The sequence below is a fragment of the Henckelia pumila genome, chromosome 4 (genome assembly GCF_033568475.1).
Source record: "Henckelia pumila isolate YLH828 chromosome 4, ASM3356847v2, whole genome shotgun sequence".
Lineage (NCBI taxonomy): Eukaryota > Viridiplantae > Streptophyta > Magnoliopsida > Lamiales > Gesneriaceae > Henckelia > Henckelia pumila.
The window spans coordinates 66,412,499-66,421,636 of record NC_133123.1 but is presented as its reverse complement, the minus strand read 5'-3'; positions in this window follow the sequence as shown (position 1 = coordinate 66,421,636).

Here is a 9,138-nt window from a genome sequence, read left to right as displayed (position 1 = left end):
AATTCAAAATCCTTCTATTATTTTGTCTAGATTAAGTAAAATAATTAATTCTTGAGAATTGACTGCAGTCCCTGTGGGATCGATACTTGGACTCTCAGTCCACTTTACTATTACTTGACCTGGTACGCTTGCCAGTAGATTTTTATCAAACCGATTTAGCCGGTCATCGTCCAATTCCATTAGTGTTGGTCATCTAATGTCATATACACTACTTTGACAAATGTATAAGAGGAATACATTATTCAATTAGATCACATGTGGTGATATCATTCATTGTCCATTTCTACACTTGCGTAATTAGATGTACTTTTTAAACTTCAACATTTGAATATGATATTTAGACATCGATTAAACAAATTTGTTAGTGTATTTGAACTCCACTATTAAAAAAACATTTATGATCGTGGGGTTTGGCAAAACACATGAGCCAGAGGAGTACAAATACGACTTAATTACATATATAATGTTCTACTTTTTGGGATAAAATTTTGGGTCACTAAGATCGATTTTGCCAAGTGAAAATAAATTAAGTTCAAAATTTCAGCGATTTGAAATAATTCCAAATATATTTGGAACAATCTCAGATATATGTGACACAAAAAAAATTGGAAATTAGGAATGAGAGACTCAGTCTTTGCACACACATACGAATTAAGATATTACGATTTCGTGCATAACACACGTTATGATGCTTATGATGAGTTTTCATTGTCGTATGAATAGTCATCCAATTTCATTAGTGTTGATTATCTAATGTCATGTACATTACTTTGACATATATAGAAGATGAATACATTACTCATTATTCAACGAGATCACATGTGGTGATATCATTCATTGTTCAATTTCTACAATTGCGTAACTAGATGTACTTTTAAACTTCAACATTTGAATTTGATATTTAGAAATAAATTAACCAAATTTGTAAGACGATGATTGTATTTGAACTCCAATATTAAAAGATCATGTATGATCATAGGGTCTGACACAACACATGAGCAAGAAGAGTACAAATATGACTTAATTGCGTATACAATGTTCTAATGTTCGGGACAAAATTTTGGGTCACTGAGATCGATTTTACCAAGTGAAAGTAAATTAGGTTAAAATGTCATCGATTTGGAATAATTCCAAATATATTCAGAACAATCTCAAACATATGTGACACAAAAAAAAAAAGAAAATTAGGAATGAGAGACTCATTCTTTGCACACACACACACACACACACATATTATGATTTCGTGCATAACACACATTATGATGCTTATGATGAGTTTTCATTATCGTATGAAATATCGTCCAATTCCCTTAGTGTTGGTCATCTAGTGCCACGTGCACTACTTTGACAAATATAGAAGATGAATAAATTGTTCATTATTCAATGAGATCATATGTGGTGATATCATATTGAATATAATTGTGTAATTAGATGTATTTCTAGACTTTAACAGTTGCAGAATATGATATTTAGCCATCGACTAACCAAATTTGTAAGACGAATCTTCTATTTAAACTCCACTATTAAAAGAGCACGCATGATCATGATTTCTAACACAACACATATCAATAAGAGTATAAATACGGATTAATTGCGCATATAATGTTCTAATTCTCGAAATTAAGTTTTGGGTCACTAATATCGACCTTGAAAAGTGAAAGTAAATTAGGTTCGAATTGTCTCCGATTTAGAATAATTTCAAATATATTTGAAATACACATGGCTTAATTGCACATATAGTGTTCTACTACTCGTTGAAAGTGCTCAATTTTACTCAAATTATATGCAAATACATATAGTCGCATACCATAATTTCTCAAACTAGTGCCAAATTTCTGGACAGATTGGTTAATTTTCTAGCATCTTAATACTCAATTTACTAATTGAAAGTTCTCGATTTCATTTAAAGTGTACTAAGATATTAAAGATTCGATACAAAATGTTCTGATCAATGCCAAATTTATGAACGTTGAGTTGTTAGTATCCATCTTAATACTCATTTATCTTCATTTGAAGCGCATGAGTTTATTCAGATTGCGCTAAGATATTTGGTGATTAATATTGTAAACATTCTCATTTGTGTTAAATTCCTTCTCAGACTAGTATTTTCACATCATAATAATCAATAATCTTTATTTCTAATGTCGGTTTTTCCTCAAAGTATATTTAGACCGTAAATGAAACCAAAGATTTGAGCGAAAAATGGCCAAAAAATTTATTGCTATTACATTATATCAATTTTCACATAGTATTACACAACCATATATCACATTATATAGGTATTGAATTTTGGGTTAGAAAAAAATCAGTTTTTTTATATAGTTGTTGCCGCTATTTTTTTTTTTTTTTTTTTTTTTTATTTATGGTTTTGAGTCTATTGACCTACTTTTCAAAATATTCATTTCATCACTGAAATTAGGGTCCTCTATTTGTTCTAATTTTTCTCGTGTCTTTAAATATAGAAAATTTCTGATGCACATTTTCTTAAAATGTTGACAGACATTCAATGAGTTTGAAGGAAGCCGTAAATAGAGAGAAATAATAAATCAATTTTATTCTTCCTCACCAATGTTTAACCGTCTACTAATTGAAATTGAAAAAAAATTATTGACGATGGATTTATTAATGATAAGAAAAGTTTTTTGGTCCATGCAATTCCACCATTTCTATGGTGGATTTGGTTGATAGCTACAAGATATGAGTAAATGAAGAAAATAAAATAATACAACAAATAATTAACTTGAAACTTAGAAAATGAATATAATAACAACATGAGATACAAAAAACAATAATAATGAATAAAATAATATAATAGAGAGCTAAAATAAATATTTTGTGTGTGTCAGAGAGTTGTAAGAAAATTTATCTGACATGAGGACTTAACAAAGAATGAAATTTGGTAATATGGATTCAAAGACAATTTCCTCTTAAACAATTATTTAGGAAAAGAGAAAATCGGCGGCACTTAACTTATTGATACATAGAATAAAAAGTTCTACAAGGTAGCCAGATGACAAGTGCAATTTATACACTTAATTTTTATATGATTTAACTTGATTTTTATGATGAATCGAGCGGTATTTTGCGTATTTTGCTGTTGTTTTTGTGGAATGCAAAAGTGGATAAGATATATGAATTATATGAAAAGATAGTTTTTTAGAATACAAAAGAGGTAGAAGAAGAAGTAATATATGATTTTGGAGACAAAGGAAGAGCCTTCACACCGAGAAGAGGCGCAAGAAGCAATCACAAAGCAGTAAGAGTTCTAGAAATTATTGACAACTTTAGAGAAATACAAATCCAATCTCCATAGTTCAGAATGTAGTACAAGATTTTTTTAATATGCTGTCAAAATTTCAGCCCGATCCAACGACTAGAACTCTGAATATGAATTTTGCAAGAATTCTGCACATGGGAGGCTGCAAGGGCAGTGCCTAGGCGCCATTTCTAAGCACCTAGGCTGTAACGCCCCAAATTTATATTAATTAAATTTATTAGAGATATTTGGAGTTTACAAAATTCGAGGGCTGTTTTTATTTTGATCAGGGGTTGTTTTTTAATTTTTGAATTTCAGGGACTAAAATGAATTTTTTTTTGGAAAGAGTTGACTTGGTTTTATTTTAAGGGATGACAAGGCTTTATCCCTCATTTTCCTTCTCCTCTTCATGCCTCTCTCCCTCCATGGTTGAACTTGGAAGCCTCTTTTCAAGCTTTTAATCTTTGGTTTCGATCGATCCGTCCGATAGAATTTTAATCCGGAGTTAGTTTTGCGATCCCGAAAACGAGGGCTTCGTTCTATCGTAAGTATTTCTCCGATCAGTTATACTTCAAATTTGGGATGATATTAGAATCGAATGATTTTTGGATATGTCGTTCATGAGCTAACATATATCGTTATTTTGAAGACGGAGTGTGATACCTCGGTGCTAAACAACTAATCTTGGATTAAACAACAATTAAGCATACAAGATCCAAGACTAAAAGTAATTACTGAATTTTTTTTAAAAGGGGGTGCGCTCGGTCTGCTAAAAATTGCAGATTGGGCGCCTCCAAGTCTCATCCCTACTGTTTTGCTCAACAGGGGTCGCGCTCGGTCTGCTAAAAACAGCCGATCGAGCGCGGCTAACACAACAAACTTACTGCCTTGCTCAGATGAGGGGTGCGCTCGGTCTGCTAAAAACTGCAGACCGTGCGTCCCCAGCTGCACAACCAAAACAGAGCAGAAATATCAGAAACTCAATTCCAAAATCATTCCAACACATTCAAATTATAATCATTCATTACAATCACCGTTTTTCCAAATAATACATGAGATTCTAGAGTCTATCAGTTGCTCAGAAAGATAAAACATGCAACAACAACATTCAACCAAAAAGCTCGCATAATCAATACAACATAACAACAAAGTTCGATATCTAAACATGTTCTAACATAACTAGGTATACATGCTGACACGACTTCTAAACCGAGTCCCACTACTAACTCTCCCTCTTGATGCTAACCAGGTCATCGTTGACTTGATCCTGCCCCTCCTGTTGCCAAGTACACAAACAAAACAAAGCAATAGCCAGATAACTCCGGTGAGAATGATATTCCCAGTAAAAGCAACATAACAAGCAATACATGTAATACAACAACAACATGCTTTCAAGACAACATAATCAAATCCAAACGAATGATATGCATGTCTTTAAAAATAGGGATATCAACTCGGATAAACAAGGGGTTGTTGCTCTGCTTTTGGGATCCCGAGGATGAGATCACGTAACAACTCACCGACTCTCCCAATCGAGGTGGTATCACGTATCCCAATACCCTAGACTTTGGTGCGACTATAAGGAGTATGCTGACACTAGGTGAACCTCTACACCCAGGCCACTCACAGTATAGCCCCCAAAGCGTCTAAACAAAAAGGGCTGTTCTACCCGCTGAAATCAAAGGTTTGGATCAAGATGAATGCATAAGAAATATAAAGCATTAAGCCACATAATAAAAACCCAATCAACCACAAAATACAAGTTCCACATGCTCGAACAAGTATTGACGCAAGTATGTGATTTTAAGGGAAACTCGAGAACCAACTGTCCCGAGTATGTTATCCCGCTAACGATGACTGCTTTTACCTTTCAATGCAAGTAGCTTCAAATCTGGATAAGCTACAACAAAAGGTTATATCAAAATCTGAACAACCTAAACAACAACGACTACTCAAGTTAATCTCTTTACCATTCTTCGTCAAATTCCTTGACGATCAAATGCTGCTAACACAGAGCTTGCCAAACTCCAAACGAATATGTACAGAGGCAAAGAAGATCAACAAACGATGATCAACTCACAAGACAAGGTTCAACAACACAAAACGGTTCAAAACTCCAAAACTCAAACCCGCGGCATAACGACTATAACTGAACAAACCGGAAACGCAGACAACAGTATAACAACGATACTAACTCATAACGATGCTAATACAACAAAAATACTGCAAACCCATCAAATCTCAAACTCCAAGTTTTCGAATAAACTTCCAAAAATCATAACAATTCCGAACGTCGCTCTATTTCAAAATCGACAGAGAATAAACGATCAGAACTCTGCCAAGAACAACATACTCGAAACTCAAACGAACCTAACAACATCCAAAAAATATAATGTATCTGATCATATAAAAACTTACGATATAACGAAGCTCTCGCTGCCGTGATCGCTAATCTGCCTTCAAAATTAAATTCCAACGGCCGGATCAAGCTCGGACTGAAATTCCAAAGCTTGGAAAAGTGAAAATGGTAGGAGACGGCTTGGAGAGGATGAGAGGATGAGGGTGAAGACTTTTCCAACTCAAAACAAGTGTAGATAATATATAAAAACTCAAATTTGCATTTTGTTCCCTGAAATTTCCAAAATTTGCAAAATAGACCCTGATAAAAAACAAGTCGGCTCTTGAACTCTGGAAACTCTGATTATCTCAAATAAGCTCAATTAAGATAAAATCGGGGCATTAAAATTCTCCCTCTCTAAGAAGAGATTTCGTCCTCGAAATCAATAAGAATCACAACTCATAAGATAGAATAAAGAACTAAAGACAGTAAGAAGAACTCACGTCATCCAAATAACTCCGGAAATCGTTGTCTCATGTCAGATTCTGTCTCCCAAATCGCTTCCTTGACTCCGTGACGGCTCCACTGCACTTTCACCAACAGAATCAACTTGGTTCTGAGTTGCTTCTCTTTTCGATCAAGGATCTGAATTGGTCGTTCAAAATAGCTCAGAGTCTCGTCTAACTCGGATTCGTCAGGCTGAAGAATATGAGAAGGATCTGGATGATACTTTCGCAGCATAGAGACATGAAAAACGTCGTGAATACCAGATAAAGACGGAGGAAGTGCAAGTCTGTAGGCAAAATTGCCTAACTTCTTCAGAATCTCATACGGCCCGATGAATCTCGGAGATAACTTCCCTCTCTTACCAAATCTGACAGTGCCTCTGAAAGGGGGAGACCTTAAGAAAAACTCGGTCTCCCTGCTCAAAACTCAGAGGTCTACGCCTGATATTTGCATACTTTGTCTGTCTATCCTGAACTGACTTCATTCTCAACTGAATTATCTTTACTTGCTCTGCCATATCTCGAAGCATATCCGATCCCAAATCTGGTGACTCGGACAAATCATCCCAGAACAACGGAGATCGCCACTTTTTGTCGTACAATGCCTCAAAAGGCGCCATACCGATACTCACTTGGAAGCTGTTGTTGTAAGAAAACTCAACAAGAGGCAAAGAATCTTGCCAACTAGTGCCAAAGTCTAGCACTACCGCTCGCAGCTTATCCTCTAACGTCTGGATAGTCCGCTCTGACTGTCCATCGGTCTGAGGATGATAAGCGGTACTCAAATGCAAATGAGTGCCACGTGCCTCTTGCAGGCTGTGCCAAAAGTGCGAAGTGAATCTAGGGTCTCGGTCTGAAACGATTGACTTCGGCACTCCTTGCAATTCCACAACATTGCTAACATACAACTAAGCCATCTGATCATGACGATACGTCATCATGTACGGAATAAAGCAAGCAGACTTCGTCAATCGGTCGATCACCATCCAAATAGCATTGCATCCTCGAACAGATCGCGGTAGCTTTGTGACAAAATCCATAGAAATGTGTTCCCATTTCCATTCCGGAACAGATAGACTGTGCAAAAGACCACCCGGTAGCTTCCTTTCTGCTTTCACTTGCTGACAGTTCAAACATCGAGATACAAATCTTGCGACATCCCTCTTCATTCTCTTCCACTAGAACTGGTTCTTCAGATCGTTATACATCTTCCGACCTCCAGGATGAACACTGAACCGACTGCAATGAGCCTCTCGGAGAATACGCTGTCTCAACTCCGAAATATCAGGCACAACAATACTGTTATTCATAAACAACACATCATCTCTAACCTGGAATTCAGACTGATGCCCATATCTGACCTTCTCTACTGATGCGTGAATGCTCGGATCAGACTTTTGTGCTTTTTTGATCGCAAAAAGCAACTCTGGCTCGGCTTGAATAGAACATACTCTGATAGTCTTCCTATATGTTTCAAACTCTAAACCAGAAGTGCAACAATCATCGATCAACTGAGAAACACCGATAGTAGAAAGAGATAAAGAACAAAGCTTTCGGCTCAAGGCATCTGCAACTACATTCGACTTTCCCGGATAATACTTGATGCGATCATGGATGGCTCGCATGCTGATCAAGTGGCTAAGGATCCGTTGGAGATACCACGAGGACCAGTTACGAGAGGCCGAGTTAAAAGGTTCAAGGAAGCACTTCAATCTTTGATGATGAAGTCACAAGAGGACGTTGTATTTCTTGATATTGAGTTTGGGGGATGTTATAATCTTATTGAGGTAAAAGGATATCAAGAAAGTGAAGAAATTGAAGACCAAGCTCGAAGCTGTAGCGCGCTCGCGCCTGAGACTCAGCGCGCCTGTAAGGTCCTGAAAATATTAAGTTATTAATTATGGAATTTGAGATTTAAATTCTATAATTTGGGAAATATCAATTTGATAATTGATTAAAATTAGAGATTTAATTTCCGAGCTGAAAATATTTAATTTGAGAATTTACGGATTTGAGATTTAAATTTCGGGATTCTTAAATTAAAATATGGAAATATTGGAATTGGATATTTATGGAATTTAAGAATTAAATTCCAAGTTCCGAGAATGAAATAAGATTTAATTCTACGGTGAAATTCGAGAAGGGATCAATTTGCAAATAGTGACAAGTTCAAGGACTAAAATGCGATAAAGTCCGAAATTATTTAATTTTGAATCAAGATTATTTAATTTGAGAATATTTAGAGTTTTTAATTAAATTCTTCTATTCTTAAATTATTTAGGATTGAAATTGAATTAAAAAGATTGACCGGGGACTGATTTGCAATTACTGAAGACTTCAGAGACTAAATTGTAAATTGGTTTGTATTTATCTATTTTGCACTTAATTCCATACCATTTACACGTGAAAGCAGCAGCTAGGATTCAGAATTTCAGAACAACCGAGAGCACCATCTTCTTCCTCGAAATTTGATCTTCAATTCCTCATATCTTTTGATCCGGTTAACCGAATTTAATTCTGAGCATAGTTCCGGACTCCTTGAGACGAGTGCTACGATTTGATGTAAGTGTTATGATATTTCCAGAATGTTCAAAATTCCAGAAATGAAAGGAATCATGATCTGTTTATATATTCTTGTTCTTGAGGGTGTATGCATGATTTATTCGAAGTTGGATTGAAGAATGGTTATCGTTTGTATTTGCTATGATATGACAGCATATATTTCGAAATTTATAGCTGCTGAGATGCTGGTTTATGATGATATATTGCTGATATATGATGAGTATGATGTTAGTTAGGAGTTCGATATCGTTTCGGGTTACCGATTTTATACCGTTATGCCGTCGGTTCAAGACTTTGATCATGTTTGAGTTTATAGTGCTTGAGCTGAGTTAGATATGAGTTGTTTGCTGATATATGCAGCATATTTACGCTTCATATCAAATTTTATATGAATATTTTGAGTTCGAGAAGTTATATTTTAAATCGGCCAAGAATTGAGCAAAGTTTGTAACTTGTTCTGCCTTAAAGTTTGAGAT